Below are 24,260 nucleotides of genomic sequence, written 5' to 3'. Positions count from 1 at the left end.
CGTCTCTTCTGCCGCGGCAAGAAACGGCGGCACCACCAGATGCTGAGACGGTGAGAGAAGAACAGAGAGAGGAGGCCGCGAGCTAGGGACGAAGAAGAAGTGCTTTGTGCTTGTGTATCTGGGACGAAATGTTGTATGTGAAATGAGCTATTTATAGAAAAACATAATTTTTTAAGAGTACTGAATTTATTATTTATTTTTTCTTAAAATATTAAATACTATTGGTAGGGATTTTTCGATGGTAAAAAAATTAATAAAAAATTATTGTCACCCTCTATGGTAGTGCTTCACACTTCAGGTTTAACGTATAGTTATATAAATATATATATATATATATATATAATGTATAAATTAAAGCTCTTACGATTGCAAGCACTACCACTTGCCCACCAATATACGGCGAGACGTCGCATTCTCCGATTTTCCGTACATACAACCCAATGCGTTATCCTCGGCTTTTAATAAAACACAACTAAGCAAACTATGTTGTTCAAAATATTAGTTGAAATTAAGTGGAGATAATAAATACGCAAAAAATATAACATTTTGCCCAAAAATCATCATTTATGTAGAAGAGAGAAAATATGTGATTGAGAGAAATGTGTGAAAATTAAATACAATGATATGAGTCATATAAATAATTAAATAGGGATAAAATAGCAAAATAAATTAATAAAATATGAGACAACTTCTATACTCTGCGTGTGTCAATGTCAATGTAAATGAATTTACAGGCAGAACTGTATCTCTAATTTTATTAAAATTACACGAGGTTTGATTTTGATATGATAATTTTATAAAATATTTTTTCATCTTTTTAATCCTAATGCCATTAATAAAAAAATTGATATTAAAATTTTAAGTGTTGACAAATATTCTCAAATAATAACATATTAAGCTTAATTTTTAATCAATATAATATAATCATTGACAAAAAATTACTATTTAAGGCTAATATATTGGATTAGGATTAAAAAGCTGACAATATACTTTCTAAAATTAAGAAAATAAATTAAAATCTTTTATACAGTTAAAACACCAGAAATAGACTTTTACTTGAATTCATATCAAAAACAAAAAATTTAGTGTGTGAATATAGGATGATCACAAATTAAAGTTTTCACCACAAAAGTCAAATTTTGAGAGTTACCTTTAGTTGGCTCTTTTTTCTTTTTTTGTTTGGCAAACTTTGAAAATATAGGAAGATGAAGTTGTCTGCTAATGCTTTTGGCATTTTCAGAGGACAGGGACTTGTGAATAAAGATGTTAGCAATAACACAACAGATCATCTATCAGACCTATGTATTTATAGAGAGGATACTAACCATTATATCATCACATTCTAAATCCTTTTCACGTAATCTTTTGTCACTTTCTTTTCATTTAGTCATTCCTATAATTTATTGGGTATTCTGTAGATATATACTTTCGAGGAATGGATTCATTTTTCACTCAAAAAATATCATCATTTTGATTCACAGTTATCTTTAATTTCTCTTTCACTCCTTATTGGTGATCCTTACTGTGTACTATGGAATGAGAATAAGAATCCACACTAATTATGAAGTTCATGTTTTTGTTGACAATCATTAAATCATTAAGTCCTTTTCTTCACAATAAATTCAAGTCCATTTCCATTTAAATGGGATGAGAGACTAGTGAATTATGAATGGAATTAGTTAGTTAATTATACAATTAATTTTCTTATATATTCACCATTCATGTATCATGTTCATAATTTTTTTTTTGCCAAATATCGTGTTTATAATAACTATTCAATATATATATACACTCTAATATTATTATGGTAAATTTCGTATTTTTCTTTTGATAGAATGGCATCGACATCCGCAAAGTTTACTTTAATTACAAGTAAAGTCTACACAATTTTTACTGAAAAAATGATTCATAAATATCAATTCAAACAACTGCAAATATGAGCATCTCAGTTTCAAATTATTAGCTAGGACGATCCCATGATATTTAAGTACATAATTTGTATTTCAAAATATCCTATTTACAAATAGATGAATTGATTTGTAATTCATTTTAATTTTAATAAAAAATTTTAAGACTTAGATGTTATCGTATTAAATTTTTGGGACCTAAATGTCAATTTTATTTTTTTCCCCTCATCTTGCTTTATTTTCATCCAAATAAGAACAAAATCACAATGGAATTTTTTCCTCCCAATCCTATCAAAACTCACTCAAATCTATTCCAAATCTCATTGACATTTTTGTATTGGTGTGATGAGGAATATAATATCCTCCGCTAATGGCAGAAACTATTTAAAATCCATTACAAATATTTATTTCTTTCGTTGAGATACTAGATATAATTATTTTAGCTTGCCAAAGTGCTACTCCATATCCATCATTCTCGGCTACCCATCTTAGCTTCGAAAAATTCTAACTTCGGAAAACGTAATTCTTTTAGGGTTTTTTTTTTAACCCAAAGCTAATTAGGATCATTTAAAATCCTCCAACCCAATGTTGATCTTCCAGTTTTTGTCATTCTTCGGGCTGTGACATTCCCTTTCTCACCGATGGCGTCACTAAAAAGATAAACTCATCTTTCAATTCTCAATGTAAGAGTTACTTACCTAATATGAAAAAATTAAGAAAACTAAATAAATTATTTAATTCTAATAAACCTAACACGATCTCTTTAAAATACCAATTATATATATTAGTTTATAAGCTAAATAAATTAGTTTGAAAAAAATAGTAAACATGAGAGATGAAATTGATTAAGATTTTACTCTTAGAACTACAACTCACTCCCTATAATTGATTTTTATATTTAGGACTGGAATAATGATGGATGAAGAGTCAAATCCGAAATTCAACAATAATATGGGCACAACACATTTTACAGATTGTCAGAAACTTACATTAAAAGGATATATATCGTTTTTCTTTTTGTTCTGTCTTGGAAAGAGAACAAATATTTTTAAAAAAAAAATTAGTTCAATTATTTGTAACAGTGTAAGCTAGTTTTCCTAAAAGAAAATACTTACATCAATTTCCTTATCTATTATGTCAATTTCTTCAATCACACATGCCCTTATGTCCTATTTTTAAAATATTAGCATTTAATTATAAATTCATATGAACAAAAAAACAAAAACACATAAACATGTGTGATTGGAGAACTTGATGTAGTGGGTACAAAGAACTTGACCTATATTTCCTAAAATATCCCATTTAATGCATTATTTTCATAGATGAAAATCCTATTTATATATCCAATTAATAAGGATAGTTTGAAAGGCATAAAGTGAATTGAAGTTACATTTAGACCCAAGTAAACCTCTCAGCTAATTTCTATGTTTAGAACCGAAGGAAAATTCTTGCAGCTTTAACAATTAATAGAACTCCTTTCCCCGCTCAAAAAGGAGGAAGTTACAAACTCAAAATAATGTAATATATGATTTACTGAAAGTTATAATTCAGCAAATTGAAAATTTTATTCATGGATAATTTTATAAATATTTATGTAATCACTTTGAAGGAGAAATTAATTATGCTCCACAATATAAATATATATATATATATATATATATATATCAATCGCACTGCTGGAATGCCACTTTGCTAAACCATATTAAAAGTTAATGCCCACTATGCCAAAATTAATGATTTTTTTTTAAGTGTCAGACATTTCTTGATGTTACTTGATTCTTCGCATCATCTCGTATTGCTTGATTTTCAATTTCCGACGAATCTTGTGGATCCAGCAACATTTGAAGTACTATTATTGTTGCTTTTCTGGTCGTCAATGGAGGATTTGACGATGATTTCAACTGAAGGGGATGACACTTGGAGGGTCTGTGATGGTACGTCCAAAAGATTCATCATCTTCTTCATCTCTTCGCCTTTGCCCCACAAAACCATATATAATCCAATTACTATCAGCACTCCTCCAATTATACTGCATATATCATACAGTCACAATTATTCTATATTATAAGCCTAATCATTTTTATTACAGAGCTGCACTTTCTATAGTATTTATGGATAATATAAAAATCTAACCTTCACGAGTCATAAACAATCTATTTTCAATATTTCTTCTAATGCACAGAACCAATATTAATTATTAATTAATTAATTTTGCATATGACATACAATCACAACTCGAATTCTCTCCATTCTTAGCTTAGAATTGAGTATTTCCCAAGATATGACTTTCCTCATTTTCTTAAACTCTAGATGTTTATAACAAATTTTCAATCAATTTTACCAATTTCTGAATAGAAAATAAAAGGGCGCGATTTTAATTTAAATACTTGGAAAAATGAGAATGAGCTATGTTTTTTCGCACATTCCTACTTCCTAAAGTTGAGATGTTATTACCAAATTTTCATTTCATTTTACCAAATTCCAGTTAGAAATTTACATAACAAATTGACATGAACATTTCATTTATCGAAGTTGTATGTTAATAACTAATGAAATGTAGTCAATATACATGCAAGAATTGTGAATGAGTTGCAGTTAAAGCTTAGTAGTTAATATATATCTTATGCATTATTTTGATAACCCAACACTTGTTGTCAAATAGTTATCCTTAATAGATATTACGAAATATTAGCTTTCTTTTTTGGTATTTCCCAATTTTCAAACTTTTTCTCATCACTTTTGCTATTTTTAATGCTTTAATTTTATGTGAAGTTTAATTTTAGTACCTTAATTTTATAAAGTATGATTTCAAATATTAACAGCATATTTTCAAATGTTGATACATTGAGTTTAATCTTTTTTAATTTACTGAAATGACGATGATTGACAAAAATAAATTGTTGTTTGAAATTAACGATGTTAGAATTAAAAACTAAAAGGATACATTATAAATTAATTAAAGAATTAAATTAAAATTTTGTATAAAGTTAGAAGTACACTTTTGCCAAAAAAGTCCTTAGTTGACATTTTAAAACTTTAAATCACAAATTATAAATATCCTTCTTATTTTGTCTGAAAATGCCATTCACCTGAAAAATTGGCACAAAAAAAAAAAACAAAAGGAAACTGAAGGGGCAGAGAGGTATACCTTCCAAGATGAACCATCTCATCCATAAAGAAAGATCCAACAAAAGCTGGAGAGGATTGAATATTGATACGAACAAAGGCCCTCCCTTGCGTACACACCATGCTATGATTACCACATTCAACCCTGCTGGCATTAGTCCCTACATTCGCAGTTATTCAAATGGACCAAATTTTCATTAGTGCTGGATTTTTAACATTAAAATATGTAAATGGATCATAATTATATATATAACTTAAAATATGAAATTAGATGTTTCCTTTTTACAAGAAATTAGGGGTTATGTTTGGTTGGACATAAGTAGACGATAGGGAACCCAAAAAATCTAGAAAAATTCTCTTTCCCTAGTATTTATTGGTTATTCACAAACTTATCCTTAAAATTATAAAATAAAATTTATTTAAAAGAATACTTTTGTATACCGTATTTAAAAAGGAATATACATTTATTTAAAAAATAATTACGAGCTTAAAAAGCAAACAACCGTTTACAAGCTTCTCAAAATGTTTATTCTCTTATAATTACTTCTTGAGAAGTTAAACTTTTTCAAAAGCTGAATAGATTGCACTAGGGTTGAGCAAGCTAAGCCACCTCATGGTCGATTAAAATTGGGCTAGCTCAAGCCTAGAACAAAACAAACAAGTTTAAAAAGTGTTTGAGTAGAAACAAAATCATGGTTTTAAAAATATTTTTATAGTATGCGAAATAAATATGTAAAAGAGTTTTCCTTGATTTATAAAAAAAATGCTTTTAAAAAGCACTTTTGGTTACCTAAATACCTCCTAATTAAACGACCTTGTGCCCACCACATGCGCTTGTGTGTGACAACTAGCTTTTAACCTCTGGAGTAAGCTTGTGTGTGGGTGTGTATCAGCTTTTAACCTATGAAGTTCGATTAGTCTATCTCTAGCTCTTTAGCTCTCGTGGACATTTGACTAATTTGTCTATGAGGATCACCCCTCTATCTATAGTCTTGACCGGAGTTTATAATTTTGACTTTGCTAACAGATTGAGTGAGCAATATGAGAATGCCAAATTCACTGTTCTCGAAGTTCTTTGGATTGGTAATGGTTTTTCCTACTCGTTATCACTATGCTCAATACCCAGTCAGAAGAGCTCTTGACATCCTTTGTATTAACGGTGTTGTGTTTCAATTATTCCTATTTAGATTCAAGAGCTTTGCGGGTTAATTTTACCATATAACTCATGAAAATATTTACAAAAAAACAGTTGACTTTAATCTATAAAAAATTTAAATTTTAAAAGTAAAATATTAAAAATATTAAAATAGAAAGAGGCAAATTGGCAAGCCAACATACCAACCCACCGGATTATTATTCCTATTTTCATAAATGAGCACAATAATACGTGGTTTCATAAATTAAAATAAAATAACATACCGCATAAGCTGTTAGGATTATAGTTTTGATGATAACAAAGTCAGATAATTTGGGTTAAGTATTTTGATCGATCAACTGATCGATCAATCGTTTATCGCAAAGGTTTCAGATAATTGTTCAAATGTAAATCAGGTTTATAGTAAGTATTTGGATCGAAAAACTATTCGATCAGTAATTAATCGATAAAGTGATCGATTATCGCTAACGTGGAAATCACACAAGAGTATGGTTAATTATCGATCAACTGATCGATAATATCAGATAAACAATCGAGTTACTGATAAGAGAACCAAATCTGAAGTGTATTTATCGATCACGTGATCGATAAATCAGTTATCAATAACGACTTCGATAAAAGGTAACTCAATCTACTTGTTCTACACATTAATTCTGTTATCAATTTATCGATCATATTCTCGATCATTTGTTTATCGATTACATGTTCGAACATTATGCTCTAACTCTCTGAATGCAGGTAATCATCGTTACTGATGGATCGATAACCTTATTGATCATAAAATTATCGATCACATGATCGATAATCAATGTCTTTATCTACTCTTATTTAGTTTTCCTGCAACCAAATTATCGATAACATTATAATTTAACTTGTTTGCATAAATATCTTTTCACATAACATGATCGATAAATAGTCTAAAGATTGCTATATTTTCGATCACCTAATCGATCATTGGATTTTCGATAATATGATCGATCATTCAATTCCCTGAAACTCATGTTTTTACAAAACGTGATCGATAATCAGTTTCTTTGCCTTACAGGATTAAATTTCTCTTCTCACTTTATTCGATCAATTGTTCGAATATTCATTGATCAATCAACTGTTCGATCACTTCAGATAGTCTGTGTCTTTCATTGAATATATTCATACCCATGGTTTATCGATAAAGTTATCCATCATACATTTATCGATAAGTTGTTCGATCATCAATGACTAAAGTTTCATTTCAATAACATTTGAATTATCGATAATCTGTTCGATCAAAACAAGTGTTCGATCACTTGTTCGATCATGAAACGATTTCCTCTTGCTATGATAATTCTTAGAGTCAATGATCCAACACTTGATCGATAATATTGGTGAACTAATTTGAAAAGTCTTCATTCTGTTTATCGATAACCTGATCTATCATCAAGTAATCGATCAACTCTTCGATCAAACTAAACCAGAATGTCTTTCTGCTCTTCTTACAGATAAATCATTTCGTCACAAATCCTTGAATGATAAATTTGTTTTTCTTCTCTGTTCATGATTAAAGTATTCACCGCAAGACTCTTATTTGCTTAAAGCTTAAAATATGCAGATTAATGAAAACGAGTGCAACGGCTCTTCAACGGGATTACGTAGACTGCAACCTACAGTGTCAGAAGCTCAGACGCATTAATGGCGGAGCCGTTGAAACCAGCAAAACACGCAAACGGAGTCACAACGGCTAGAAGCTCTTCCGTCTAACGGCTACTTAACGATATCAACTATAAAAGGCGCGAAGAAGCATTAATGAAAAGCATTGAATACCGGAACTACCACCTGCGATTATCTAGTCGAGCATTCAATACTCTGTTTTTCACGTTACTACCGAGCATCAGTGTTTATCATTAAATTCACTCTGTAAGAGAGTCAATTACTACTCTTATTAAAAACTTGAGTGATACTCAAGAGTGTGGACTCTTGAGAGGGCTTGTATCCTTACGGGAGTAAGGGGGAGTGATTGAGCGATTCAATTACTGTACCGAGACACCAAGAGCCCTGTCGATCTTGGAAGATATTGAAATACTCAGAAGTGTTCTGGGGACTGGAAGTAGGTCACGTGGTTTAGACCGAACCAGTATAAATCTCGTGTCTTCTCTTTGCGGTTAAATTTCTCCTTACTCTGACTCTCTGTTTTATTCAATACTGTCACGGATTTGATTTAAAATTTTTGTAACTCACCCAATTCACCCCCCCTCTTGGGTGAGATTGTTTCTAACATTTGGTATCAGAGCAGGTCTCTTCACTAAGGAATTAACAGTCCGAAGAGAGATCAAATGGCAGGATTTGGAGATAGCGTGCTACCCGAAGGATGCTCAACATCTAAACTGCCAAGCTTCAGTGGAGAAAATTATACCTTCTGGAAAATGAGGATGAAAATCTTCATCAAGGCCACAGAGTATGGTTTGTGGGACGTAATAGAACACGGCAACTATGTCCCGATGAACACGATAGATGGCCAGCAAGTACGCAAGAGTCCCAGGGAGTTCGATGAGGAAGATAAGAAGCTGGTGACTCTAAATGACAAAGCTATCAACATACTCACGTGTGCGCTTAGTCAGAGGGAATACTTCAGAGTCTCAAGTCTGGAAACCGCGAAGGAAATGTGGGAGGCTCTGGAGATAGCTCATGAAGGAACCACCGGTGTAAAACAGAGTCGAATCAACACTCTCACCACCGAATTCGAATTATTCAGAATGAAGGAAGGAGAGAGTATCCGAGATATGGAAGTCAGATTCTCACATCTCATAAACCACCTCACTGCACTTGGGAAGAAATATAGTCAAGAAGATCAAGTGAGAAAAATACTGAGCGGTCTCACCAAAGAATGGGAACCGAAAGTAACAGCTATTGAAGAAACCAACGGAGAATCCATTGGTTTTGTCGCAGTACTGTTCGGGAGCCTCGCTGAATATGAGAGCAAGCAAAAATACAAAAAGGAGATGAATGAGAAGAACCGAAAAAGCATCGCTCTTAAAACTCAAGAGAGCGAAGATGATAATGAAGATGATCTTGATGATGATGAAATGGGCTTTATAGTCAGGAGGTTCAAGAAATTCTACAAAAACAGAACCGGAAAGAAGTTTCAGCCGAAACGCAGAATTTCCTCATATCCGAACGAACTAAAGGATCCAATCATTTGCTTCGAATGTAAGAAGCCAGGACATATCAAGGCGGAATGTCCCCAACTCTCCAGAACGAAGGACAAAGAAAAGAAGAAAGAAAGGAGATTACGGAACATTAAAATGGGTGCCCAAAGGTACTTATGTACCAAAAATAACTCATACTAACCAGAAAGGACCCAAGAAGGTATGGGTACCTAAAACATGATTGTAATTTTGCAGGTATGTCTCAAGGCATCCAGAACAAATAAATGGTATATAGACAGCGGATGCTTCAGACACATGACGGGTGACACTGAGAAGTTTACATCACTCAAACCAAAAGACGGAGGAAAAGTAAGCTTCGGAGGAAACCAATCGGGAAAAATTGCTGGAATTGGAGAGATCAGAAGTAGCATAGGCATGAAGGTCGAAGACGTGTACTACGTGGAAGGTCTATGTCATAATCTCCTCAGCGTCAGTCAGAGTGCGGACAAAAACAACTGGGTGATCTTTGATTCTGAAGAATGCTTAATCATAAGCAAAGATGACCTACCTTTGAAGAAAGAAGAATTGAATACGAAGCTGAGAGCTCCGAGGGACGGTAACTGTTATACACTTCAAATTGATTCTAAAACTTCTGAAAACTGTTTTATTAGTAAAAAGGAGGAAAGTTGGATTTGGCACAAACGACTTGCACATGTCAACATGAATCAACTTTCAAAATTAATAAAAAGGGATCTAGTTGTTGGTTTACCAAAAATCCAGTATGAACGTAATGATATATGTGATGCATGTCAAAAAGGAAAACAAACAAAGTCTTCGTTTAAATCAAAGAAGACAGTTTCAACTGAAAGACCACTCCAAATGATTCACATGGACTTGGTCAGTCCATCAAGAGTAAAAAGCTTTGGAGGAAACCTTTATACCCTTGTAATAGTTGATGACTATTCGAGGTTTACCTGGACTTTGTTTCTTTCCTCTAAAGATGAAACTTTTAATGCTTTCATTGTTTTTGCCAAAAAGGTTCAAAATGAGAAAGGTATATCTATTGTGTCAATCAGGTCAGATCACGGAGGAGAATTTGAAAACAACGAATTTGCAGACTATTGTGAGGAACATGGAATTGACCACAACTTTTCTGCACCAAGGACTCCTCAACAAAACGGAGTAGTTGAACGAAAGAATAGAGTACTCACGGAGATGGCTAGAGCAATGCTAAATGAGAAAGGGGTCTCACAAGTATTCTGGGCAGAAGCAATGAGCACAGCTTGCTATATATCTAATAGAGCCTACATCAGAACACTGCTCGGAAAGACGCCATATGAATTGTACAAGGGGAGAAAACCCAATCTGACACATCTAAGGATCTTTGGGAGTAGATGCTATATCCACAACAACAACAAAGAAAACTTGGGTAAATTCGATCCTAAAGTTGATGAGGGTTTGTTTCTTGGCTACTCTAATCATAGTAAAGCATACAGAATTTTCAATAAACGAACTTTTACAATAGAAGAATCAATTCATGTAGTGTTTGCTGAAACTGAAGCAATTTCAAAATCTATAGATGATGATGCTGAAGTCGTTCAAAATTTTCAAAAATTGGATTTGAACAAAAATTCGAACAAAATGTCTTCAGAAACCGTTTCTGAAAACAGGGATGATTTAAACGATTCTTCTTTACAAGAAAATCTAGAGCAGCCAAAGGCATGGAGACATAACCGAGATCATCCTCTGGAACAAGTCATTGGTAAAGTCAATGAAGGGGTCAAAACCCGGAGATAAATAATCAATGAAGTTCTTTTCTCTGCATTCATATCTCACATTGAACCCTCTAGTATTGACGAAGCACTATCAGATGAATTCTGGATAGTTGCAATGTAGGAAGAGCTTAATCAATTTGAGAGAAATCAAGTTTGGGAATTGGTACCCAGACCAGAAGATCATCCGGTCATTGGCACCAAATGGGTATTCAAAAACAAACTCGATGAATCGGCACAGATCGTCAGGAACAAAGCCAGATTGGTAGCAAAAGGCTATAATCAAGAAGAGGGAATCGATTATGAGGAAACATATGCTCCTGTAGCTAGATTAGAAGCCATACGAGTTCTTTTGGCATTTGCTTGCATCAAAGATTTCAAACTATTTCAAATGGATGTTAAAAGTGCATTTCTGAACGGTTACATATCAGAAGAGGTGTTTATCGAACAACCTCCCGGTTTTGAAAATTCAAATTTTCCTAATCATGTTTACAAACTTAAAAAGGCTTTGTACGGTTTGAAACAAGCTCCTAGAGCCTGGTATGAACGACTTAGCAACTTCCTGATAGAAAAAGGTTTTGAAAGAGGTAAAGTGGATGCCACACTTTTCATTAAAAGAAGTAAGAAAGATCTTCTGATTGTTCAAATATATGTAGATGATATTATTTTCGGTGCTACTAACGAAGATCTCTGTCAAGAATTTGCTAAGCTTATGCAGGGAGAATTCGAGATGTCCATGATGGGAGAACTAAACTTCTTTCTAGGATTACAAATCAAACAAAAGAAAAACGATATATTTATATCCCAGACGAAATATGTAAAGGAGTTGCTGAAGAAATTCAGAATGGAGAATGCCAAAAGTGTAAAGACTCCTATGAGCTCAACCTGTTCGCTTGATGTAGACGAAGACGAGAAAGACATAAATCTAACAAGATATAGAGGGATGATCGGTTCTTTACTATACCTCACTGCAAGTAGACCAGATATTCAGTTCAGTGTGGGAATGTGTGCAAGATATCAGTCAGCTCCAAAAGAGTCACATGAAGAAGCCGTCAAGAGGATACTCAGATATCTTGTAGGAACTCAAAATTTAGGAATCTGGTATCCAAAAAGAGGAACCGAATATCTAATGGGATACTCAGACGCAGATCACGGTGGATATAAAACAGACAGAAAAAGCACCAGTGGACAATGTCAATTCTTTGGAGGATGTCTTCTCTCATGGTCAAGTAAAAAGCAAAACACTGTGGCAATCTCCTCAACAGAATCAGAATATGTAGCCACTGCCTGCTGTTGTGCTCAGATCCTATGGCTAAAACAACAAATACAAGATTTAGGAATCAACTTACGCGAAATTCCAATCTTATGCGATAATACGAGCACGATAAGTCTGTCCAAGAATCCAGTCCATCATGCTCGAACCAAACACATCGATGTCCGACATCACTTCATTCGGGACCATGTTCAAAAGAAAGATGTAAAGGTTGAATTCATCCCCACTGAATATCAGATAGCCGATATCTTCACAAAACCACTAGATCAACAGAAGTTCAACTTCTTCAGAAGAGAATTGGGAATGGTAAATCCCAATGAACTGTAAGAAATCTCATGCTATCTCTCAAGATTAATTGTTTAAATTTATTGTTTTGATGATAAAATAACTAACTTAAGCATCGGAGCATGTAGAAATTTGTTTTGCAGGAAGCTCTGTTTCGATGAAGAAAAACAGAGGTAAACAGAGTATAAGATTATCGATCAGTTGATCGATAATCCTGAAGGCAAGAGGAAGATAATTTATCGATCAGATGATCGATAAATTCAGTTTGTAAAGAAAGGCAAGCGCTCCAACACAACAATTATTGATAATGTGATCGATAAACTCCCTATCGATCAGAACATCGATCAAGAGCCTCAAGGATTCAAGACCCATCCTTCAAAATTGGTAAGCATTGATCGATAAGCTGACCGATAAGCTTAATTATCGAACAGATGATCGATAAACTAGATTAGGTACGCATTTCTTTTTACTGACTTTATCGATAATATGTCCGATAAATGCATGATCGATAACGTAATCGATAAATATGCTCTGTGTTCAAGTGTGTTCTTCATAATTATCGAACACGTGATCGATCAAGTGTTGATCGATAACTTTATCGATAATTTCGAACACCACTGCTTCGGGTACTCGAAAACACTATAGACCGAAGGTTAGGGAGGAATCAACAAAGAAAAAGGCTACTCTGAAAATTCGTGAGAGTCAGGCAGAAGAGCAACCGACCTCTCTCAAAAAATCTCCCCGGTCTAAATCCAAATTACCGATAGTGACTGAAGAATCGGAGACCGAGTCGGATGATGGTATCTCAGTTCAGAAAGCCGTGGAATCCGCTTTGAACATATCAATCCCCAAGCAACCAAGAAAGAAGAAACAGAGGGCAAGTGAAGGAGTCGCTCGGGAAATTCCTCCTGAAGGTATACCCACTGAATTTTCTGAGTTATTATCTGGCAATCTCAATAATGAAGTTAATGTAGCAAAGTATAAAGCCGATTTTGCCAATAGAAAATTTTGTCCTGTGGTATCTGTGGACTTAGAGGGTCTGAGGAAAAACAAACAAATTGATCTTGATTTAAGTGACCCACTGCAGCACTATTCAAATTGGTTAATCATTGGTGGTGAATACTGCCCCGAAGTGGTTAAAAGATTCTACTGTAATATGGAATCAGTAGAAAAATATGATGATAAAGACAATCTTATAGAAAATTGTCTGAAAGTTACACTGAGAGGCAGAGCTTTTAAACTCACAAGTGCCAAAATAAATGAGTTGCTAGGGACTCAAGATTTTGTGCGAGGTGGTGACATGAATGAAGTAAAGGCTTACAGAATTTTAATGCAGAATAGTGATTACCCCGATGAGCTGAATTTTCCCCCTAAGCAGATGTGTGATTTCTACAGGATCATCCATTACATCTATTCTAGGTGCATGGTAAACAAATCCGGTAGTTTCTCACATCTCACTCAGGATGATTATCTTCTTCTAGCCCGTATTATTAGTGGGGAAAAGATTAATATTGGGGATCTTATTTACTCTGAGATGAAGGACTTTGTTCTTAATAAGTCCAGATCAACCCCAATTCCCTATCCTCAGCTGGCCACCTATTTCCTTCAGGCACATAACATTGCTCCATTTGAGCCTGGGGAACTCAAGACCAAGGTTCCTGGTTTTGGCCTCACTCAGCTCCACAAAATGAGGATCTCTGTTCCCTTTACACCATCACAGAAAGTATCTCAGAAGGATAAGGGAAAGCAACCTGCTGCTAGTACATCTCGGACCCAAGATGAAGCTGAATCCACTGCTGCTCCATCTCATACCCCTGGTCCATCTTTTATGGAGAGATCCCTCAGGGAAATGTTTCAGGCTGAGCTTCGCGCATTTGAGACCAGAGTCTACTCCACTGCCAGAGACTATGGGGAAGTTTCTGATCGGAAGTTTGATGGCATTTCTAAGATTCTGGATCTTCACCAACAAGCTATGGTGGTTTTGGAAAGAGAAGTTACCGAGAGGTTTAATTCAGTGGACAAGGAACTTCAAGAGCTTAAAGGCTTAGTTACCTCTCTCTGCCAGCATTTCACTACACCTAGCACAAGCTTCAGCTATGAGGATCTCCTCTTTCATCCTACCTCTCCACCTCACCCTGAGCCTGCCCCTCACCCTGAGCCTGCCCCTCACCCTGAGTCTGCACCTCCTTCCTCTCCCTTACCCACTTCTCCTATTTCCACCACTTCTCCTTCTGTTCCATCTACTTCTATTCCAGTCCCTACTACTCTTGCTCTTATCACTGTACCCCAACCTGTTCACTCCTTTCATTTTCCATCTATTTCTCCACTTTTTCCCCTTCCTCCTCTCCCTATTCCCCTGACCATTCCTTCGGTTCATACCCCTTCTGATGCTGACAAAAAGGGGGAGAAGAAAACTGATGATGTTCCGTAGTTTGTTTATGGTTTTATGAGTTGCTTTATGGTTCTATGTCATGACTTTATGTTATCTACTTTTGTGTATCTGGATAGTGTTTTTATCGATAATATGTTCTTGATATTTATTTGCTTTTTCACGTATTATGAGGTTATGACACTGGTTGATATTCTCTTTGATAGTTGATTTATAACTTATGTTTTGTCATCATCAAAAAGGGGGAGAATGTTAGGATTATAGTTTTGATGATAACAAAGTCAGATAATTTGGGTTAAGTATTTTGATCGATCAACTGATCGATCAATCGTTTATCGCAAAGGTTTCAGATAATTGTTCAAATGTAAATCAGGTTTATAGTAAGTATTTGGATCGAAGAACTATTCGATCAGTAATTAATCGATAAAGTGATCGATTATCGCTAACGTGGAAATCACACAAGAGTATGGTTAATTATCGATCAACTGATCGATAATATCAGATAAACAATCGAGTTACTGATAAGAGAACCAAATCTGAAGTGTATTTATCGATCACGTGATCGATAAATCAGTTATCAATAACGACTTCGATAAAAGGTAACTCAATCTACTTGTTCTACACATTAATTCTGTTATCAATTTATCGATCATATTCTCGATCATTTGTTTATCGATTACATGTTCGAACATTATGCTCTAACTCTCTGAATGCAGGTAATCATCTTTACTGATGGATCGATAACCTTATTGATCATAAAATTATCGATCACATGATCGATAATCAATGTCTTTATCTACTCTTATTTAGTTTTCCTGCAACCAAATTATCGATAACATTATCGATAATTTAACTTGTTTGCATAAATATCTTTTCACATAACATGATCGATAAATAGTCTAAAGATTGCTATATTTTCGATCACCTAATCGATCATTGGATTTTCGATAATATGATCGATCATTCAATTCCCTGAAACTCATGTTTTCACAAAACGTGATCGATAATCAGTTTCTTTTCCTTACAGGATTAAATTTCTCTTCTCACTTTATTCGATCAATTGTTCGAATATTCATTGATCGATCAACTGTTCGATCACTTCAGATAGTCTGTGTCTTTCATTGAATATATTCATACCCATGGTTTATCGATAAAGTTATCCATCATACATTTATCGATAAGTTGTTCGATCATCAATGACTAAAGTTTCATTTCAATAACATTTGAATTATCGATAATCTGTTCGATCAAACAAGTGTTCGATCACTTGTTCGATCATGAAACGATTTCCTCTTGCTATGATAATTCTTAGAGTCAATGATCCAACACTTGATCGATAATATTGGTGAACTAATTCGAAAAGTCTTCATTCTGTTTATCGATAACCTGATCTATCATCAAGTAATCGATCAACTCTTCGATCAAACTAAACCAGAATGTCTTTCTGCTCTTCTTACAGATAAATCATTTCGTCACAAATCCTTGAATGATAAATTTGTTTTTCTTCTCTGTTCATGATTAAAGTATTCACCGCAAGACTCTTATTTGCTTAAAGCTTAAAATATGCAGATTAATGAAAACGAGTGCAACGGCTCTTCAACGGGATTACGTAGACTGCAACCTACAGTGTCAGAAGCTCAGACGCATTAATGGCGGAGCCGTTGAAACCAGCAAAACACGCAAACGGAGTCACAACGGCTAGAAGCTCTTCCGTCTAACGGCTACTTAACGATATCAACTATAAAAGGCGCGAAGAAGCATTAATGAAAAGCATTGAATACCGGAACTACCACCTGCGATTATCTAGTCGAGCATTCAATACTCTGTTTTTCACGTTACTACCGAGCATCAGTGTTTATCATTAAATTCACTCTGTAAGAGAGTCAATTACTACTCTTATTAAAAACTTGAGTGATACTCAAGAGTGTGGACTCTTGAGAGGGCTTGTATCCTTACGGGAGTAAGGGGGAGTGATTGAGCGATTCAATTACTGTACCGAGGCACCAAGAGCCCTGTCGATCTTGGAAGATAGTGAAATACTCAGAAGTGTTCTGGGGACTGGAAGTAGGTCACGTGGTTTAGACCGAACCAGTATAAATCTCGTGTCTTCTCTCTGCGGTTAAATTTCTCCTTACTCTGACTCTCTGTTTTATTCAATACTGTCACGGATTTGATTTAAAATTTTTGTAACTCACCCAATTCACCCCCCTCTTGGGTGAGATTGTTTCTAACATAAGCCACGGTTAAGAGCCTTATGTTCCAACCCAGCTTCCATTGGCTCCAATCCCTTTCATTACAAAGAGCAAAGCCAATAGAAAACACCGAAGCTGCCAAGCTCATCAATGTGGTGCTTGAGTAATGACATGGATATCTCTCACTCATCTTGCTCTACCTAAAAAAAAAAAAAAGGATTAATTCTAAGTAAACGACAACATCAACGATCAAAACGACAAGCATCAGAGGAATAAGGCACCTGAACGATGAGCCATAGAGAAAAAGAAGACATGTCACCCAGGGCGCAAAGTGCACCTAAGAGGGTATTCCCACCAGAGGAGGAGTGGGCAGACGCCACGTGGCTGTTGTGGGGGTGCAGAAGGGTGACGTGGAAGGAGGGAGTGGGTATTGGTGCACCTTTGAAGAATGTTAGATGCATGGCCCCACTAACTCCTGTGAGAGTTCCAATGATCTTGGCTTTTCCGGCCGATGTCCTCCAATTCAATTTTCCAAGCTGAATATAAACACACAGTTTTTATTATTTAAAATAATTAACAAAATTATCACACATTATTAATAATGAGTTTTCTAAGAATAAGAAATTATAGTGTAATGAGTCAAATTAAAAATATGAATACCTATATCTACACGTGTGTGTATTTCAATATTAATAAATTCAAAAAATTATTTTCATAATTTATACATGAATGCTACTCAGTAGTGGAAAAATCTTTCATTGACAGTGCAAAAGGCTAACCCAAGCAAAGCGAAAATGAACCAAAGAAGCAGGCCAACCTTTTAAGTTGTAATCGTTTTACTCATTTTTAATGAAGTTGTCTTTGACATAAGAAAATGTTTCATTTTATTGTCATTAATAAATTTTTAATAGCAATGATGAAATTAAAATTTTTAGTGAAATATATGAGTCAGTAGAATTTTTTTTTTTGGAAATGTATTTACATTGACTGTTGAGAGAATTTGAGAAAATTACCGAGAGATAGTGTATGTGTGTTAAAAGTACTTTGAATGACCCCAAGGCAAAAACCCAAAAGTATAAATTTGAAGTCCTGAACAACATTTTCCATATAGAATTTAAATTAAAGTTTTCTTTCTATAAACTTCTTATAACAACTTTAAATATATATTAAAATTTTTATCCAAGAAAAGAGAGTGAAACTAGTGGAAGCCAAGTAGGAAATTTATAACAAAAGTCAAGGAAAGATGATCATGGCAACAACTACGCAATTAAGCTAAAGGGCATTGGAGGGATGATGAAAACAAAACAAACATATAAACAAAATAGTACGCACACATACTCTTAATTTACCTAAATAATGTTGAAAAAAATAAAAGAAAATAGTAATCATACTGCTTATTTTAAAAAAAAATAAAAAGGAAAAAAAAAGGTTTACCGGAAGAAGGGGGACATGACAAAGGTGGTGGCTGGAACGAGATTGTTCATTGCCGATGCAAATGTTATTGTTGTCAAAGCCAGCATCTCCAGATACAATGTTTGTGCCAATATTCCTCTGAAATTCATTATTCTTAAATAGCATTCTTCTGATCCTTAATATAAGATCCATTTAATTAATTTGATTAGATTAAAAAAGTTAGGTAAGTTAGTTAATTATAAGAAATGTGACACGTTTTTCTTAAAATACCATAATCATCTTTCTTAATATCCCATCTTCCTTTTTTACTTAATTATGGTTGAAGGAGTATCCATAAGGATAATTTAGAGAAAATTGATAAATATGATAAATGGGTCTTATATTTATGACCAAAACCAACTCAACAATTGGGTCCTATATTAAGGACCAAAGCAGTATTATTTTTAATATATTGGATGAGGAAATATGCTTAATTCTCTCAATTAAAATATTTTTAAAATTTATATGCTAATAATTTCTTTATCATAATTAGCCTCTTTTATTTTGTGCAAATAACTTTCAATTTTTTTATATATACGTACATAACTCATTAGTCTTCATGTTGTGTCCAGATAATAAAAGAGAAAATGGGATATAAGTAACCTTCATGAAATGATTATAAATTTGTGAAATAGTAACATGGAAGCATCATTTTTTTCCAAAAAAAAAAAAAAGTGAACAAAAATGCCCCTAATTGTTTATCAACATAACTTAGTCGAAAATCTAAAAGCTTATAAGCTGTCAAAATTTCTGTTATATATATAATGGAACGCTAATAATGCTAGATAGCTTTTAACTTGTAGAAATTTTATAAATATTAAGAATTCAATTACAAAACGTTCATTTATAAATTCTGAAAGTTTAGTTAAATTATGGAAATTCAATTATAAAAATTTCCAAAATTTATAATTGAATTTTGGAGATTTATGAGTAAATAATGTTATCGTCCACATAAGGACATATTCACATATATATTCTCTATATGAGAGAATATGATGTAAATAATCCAAACCTAAGTCAATTCTATTTTGTGTGATCTTCTATTTTAATCAATATATATGTCATGATCTCACATGTTAATATTCCTAATACATTTTCTGGTGACGTCTATATCACTGAATGACCAAAATTATATGACAATACGCACACACAAACACACACACACACACACAGATGAACTAATACCCAAATAAACCGCACAAAAGTCCCTGAAACAGTATAGTCCACGTCATCTTCGGCCTCTTCTTCCTGCAAATGAAAGTGCAAACAATTTGCAATAAGCCTCTATCAACTTAAACTTGATAACATGGGTTGAGCCCGGGTTTAACCCGTCAACCTGTGAGTCATGACGGGTTTTGCCAACCTGCAAAATTGCATGTTGTTTTAACTTGCACCTGCTAATAAAGGTGTTCAATTTATCCTGTTCCGATCATCTAGTCCCGGTCACAGTGAGTTCGGGACAGGACGAGATGGGACAACAAAAAATTTCAAGATGAGAAACCAGGGTATTTTTTTAAAAAAATTATTTATTATTAGATTATTTAATTTACTTATTAATAATAATTATTTTTATAGTGATTTTTAGCTCTTCAGTTATAGTATTATCTCAACAAAATCTCCTTCCTTAATAAAATAATTCATAAAGGCATTACATAGTGTTTCTTTTACTGGATTTTTTTTTACAATATTGTTTTTACACTTTTTTTATACTATATAATTGAGCTTTCTACATAATATTTTTTTTTAATATTTTTATCTTTAGAAGCCCAATGAAAAATAAGCATTATAACATAAAAAAATTGATATGAAAAATTATAATATTTTTTTTAATAAAAAAGGGGGGGGAACGGGACTTCCCATCCCGTCCCGTTCCTGACAGGACTAGGACAGATACGGGATAGGACAGGACATAGGACTAAAGCCTTGTCCCGTCCCTGTTTATTGGGACGGGATCGGGATGAGCCTGTACCGGTCGTATCCTGTCCCGTGAACACCCCCACGGTTGCCAGCATGGCTTGTTGTAGGCTAACTCACTAACTCATGGGTTGATAATCAACTCAATGTTAGTTTATACAAGATGCAGAAACTTTAATGTTTCTTCCATTTCAGATGCAATAATTGATAACTACTAATTTGCAAATACTAAAAAATTTGTTAATTTAGTTATTTATAAAAATTGCATGTTAAAGTAGTCTAGCTAGCTAGTCATTTTCATCAAAATTATCTCATAATATATGCAATCAACAACGATGATCTAAATTATAAATTCACTATACACAATTGACCGAAATCTTATATTTAAAACCAACGTAAATTGCTTACTTCGATCTCTGTATAGTAATGCTTACTTGTCATATGAATCATAAACTTATTTTTCAATCTCTGTATAGTAATGCACAAACTATACTCTAGTTCGACGAAAAAGAAACTATCCAGCTACTTCGATCTCAACATACATTAAGCTTAACGAGAGTTCATCATTCTTGAGGCATAAGGATGAGAAAGAAAAAGATGAGAATAAGTAATTGCCTTTCGAAAATGAAAGCAAGAGGAGCCATGAAAGCAGTGGCGAAAATAAAATGATAAGCGATGACAATTCGCAGGTTCATGCCATCGTAGACGACAAGTTTGTAAAGAATGTTAATCCCAACGTATAATATCTGAACTACCACCATTAGTATGGTTGGTTTAAACCTATCCACCACCTCACATATGTCGTCCCTCATCGTCTGTCTCTGCCACCGGCCGCCACTAGAAATGGCAGCACCACCAGCGGTTGAGAGTTGAGACGGCGAGTGAGAGAGGGGGAGAGAGAGAGGAGGCCAGGCACAAGAAGTGAGGGTCAGTTTTTATTAATTGTGTTGGGATGAAAGTCAGTATGAAGTGGGCTATATATTTACATATATTTGTAAGAAAAAAGCAATTCTTAAAAAGTTGAAGGTAGGGAATAATCATTAGTTTAAAGGGGAAACAAAATTATTGGTTCTCAAAATTTCATTTACTTTTGCAATTTGGCCCTTATATTTTAATTTATATTAATCTGGTACTTATACTTTCAATTCATAACCCGAATAAGATTTCTTTTGCACAAAATAGCCTAAAATAAGGTTAAAGCATTAAGTAATATAATAAAGTAGTAGTTTTGGTCATTTTGGTTCTTGAACTTGCTTGATGATTTTTCACCACACCTATTAGGCAAATCCTATATATTTAACAAGTAATTATACCACATAACCATCACGTATTGGAGGGCTTTTGAATTAAGGAGCCCTCCACATTATAGTTAACCGTTAACAACATTTAAACATCAAAACCAGAAACATAATTACAATACCTCCAAAATCTATATATTGAACCAAATCCATAATCCAATCCAAGTGCCTATATAGTGACCAAAATATATAAGTCAAATGCCAAAGTTGGCCAAGTGTACTTGTGAAATATGAAAACTGCAATCCTATACCATTTCAATGCCCATTTACAGTTGTTAGATAACCCACTCATTTTGTATCATCCTCTGTTGGAAAACAGACAGCCAATTTTTCAAGTAACTTATTCCATTTAATCATCATAAATAAGGTTTGCAATATATGTCTTTAAAATATTGTACGCAAAATGTCACCCAAAAAAATCAAGATATTTAATTTAATTTTTTAAAATGTATAAAGTGAAGCTCGGAACTATATATAGACACATATACACACTTTGTCAAGAATTATGAGAAGTTGTAGATAGTTATATTCTTCATCAATTTCATAATATATTACCCACAATCCGAAACACAGTGATACTCATATGATCTTGAGAACTGATGAGGCTAGTAGTCTTGCCAGTCATATTTAAAATTATATCTCTAATATTGAGATTTTCTCTGAAATTGTGAAGTTTAAGTTTTATGATTTTGATGTTAAGTTAATTTGTATTTTTCCAAAAAATGTTACAAAATATAATTTGAATTTTAGAAATTAATTAATGTATGGTTTTAATCTTTATTTTTACTTATTTGTAGATAGGTTCTTTTAAATGACGTGGTAACTTTAATCTAGTTAATAGATATGGGTACAAAATGGCGCGCGCACACACACACACAAATATATGGGTACAAAATTTGTCAAAAGCACATCGATTCGTAACATATTCTCTTCAAATTTTCATCTTGCCGTGTTATCTTCTACGTGCACGTTCTTACTAACATCTGTAAAAATGATTTTTATAAATTAAAATTAGAAAAAGACCAATTAATATAATATGATTATATTTGAGTAGACTCATATAAGAAAAAGTTAGTTTAGCATAAACTTGTCTTGAATGACACACACGCATATTAAAAACTCAGTATTAGAAGGTTTCAAATTCTAATAAGAGTTACCAATAAAAGTTAGTTTAGTTGATAAGAAATCGACTTCAATCTCACAAAGTTATAAATTCGAATTTCATTGCCGATGTGAGAAGTTTTCTTGGTAGGCAGTTAGTGAGTAACTTTGAAAGTGCTATGAGTCTTGAGGTATTTTCTAGTCTTGGTGAGCCTCTCAGACCCAACTCATCTAGACTTTTCCAAACAAAAAAATTCCAGTAAAAGTTGAAATTCAAAAATCAGAAATTAGAAAAAAAATTGTTTGCCTAAACCTAATCCCAACAATATATTGGTAATGTATTACGAGGCATACTCTGATGTTTTGTTTTTCTTTTCAAAGGGTAAAATTTGGTATAAGTGCAGGATATCTAAATTCCATAGCTAAGTTCAAGCCCACACACGCTATTTCAAAAGGATCAACTTGCTGCCCTAGCGCAACAATATGTCCACGTGTTTCTGACTTCGCACACACTAAATATGATGAAGGCACGCCTATACAGCATTTAAAAACGTCTATTATTTAATAAGTATTTGTTTAATACCCCACAACATGGATTCAATTTCTATTATTGATATAAGTATCTTATTTATGAGACATTTATAAATACCTCTTAAAATTTTTTTTTAATTCTAAATATAAAAGCTAGTTGGAGAATTTATTTTGATCTTAAATAAATACATCAATCCACTTTAATTATCTCCTAAATTTATAACTTTTCGTCAAGCCATCCATGTTGATTATATATATAAGAAGGTTTCCATAAAAAAAAGAGTCCTAATGCAAATGATTAAATATAATGTATAGAAGTTCAAACATTAAATTAAGGGCATTTGTGAAAGAAAAATTCAATTTATAACATAGGACACAATAGTATCCAATATTCTAATATGATTTTCTAGGTATATCCAACATCGTAATTTTATTTATGATGCATCCAACGTGCTGATATTATTTTCTTGGCATATCTAACACTCCCTAATATTATTTTTGGTTACATCCAATGCTCTAAACTTATTTATGATTCAAGATACTTGATGCACTATAAATAATATTAGGGTGATCAAAGCATAAAAAGATAACATCTGGATGTTAGATACTAACAATGACATATTTACTTAATCTTGATGAGGTATTATTTTTTCTTTATATTCAAAAGTGGAGCCTCTAACCCTGAAGAAACCTCAACTCTCAATCCATCTAATAAACATTAGCCTTTACATAAAAAGATAGC

The 24,260-nt window shown here is 33.4% G+C and overlaps 1 pseudogene; it reads right to left on the bottom strand.

The window, feature by feature from the left end:
• Positions 1-3,713: 3,713 nt before the first annotated feature.
• On the bottom strand, positions 3,714-21,400 carry LOC114748141 (WAT1-related protein At1g68170-like; annotated as a pseudogene).
• Between the last annotated feature and the right edge of the window lie 2,860 nt (positions 21,401-24,260).

Source organism: Neltuma alba, unplaced genomic scaffold (genome assembly GCF_004799145.2).
Source record: "Neltuma alba isolate B1F8T4 unplaced genomic scaffold, ASM479914v2 tig00005621_pilon, whole genome shotgun sequence".
In the NCBI taxonomy this organism is placed as follows: domain Eukaryota; kingdom Viridiplantae; phylum Streptophyta; class Magnoliopsida; order Fabales; family Fabaceae; genus Neltuma; species Neltuma alba.
This window is presented reverse-complemented; position numbering and strand designations above follow the sequence as displayed.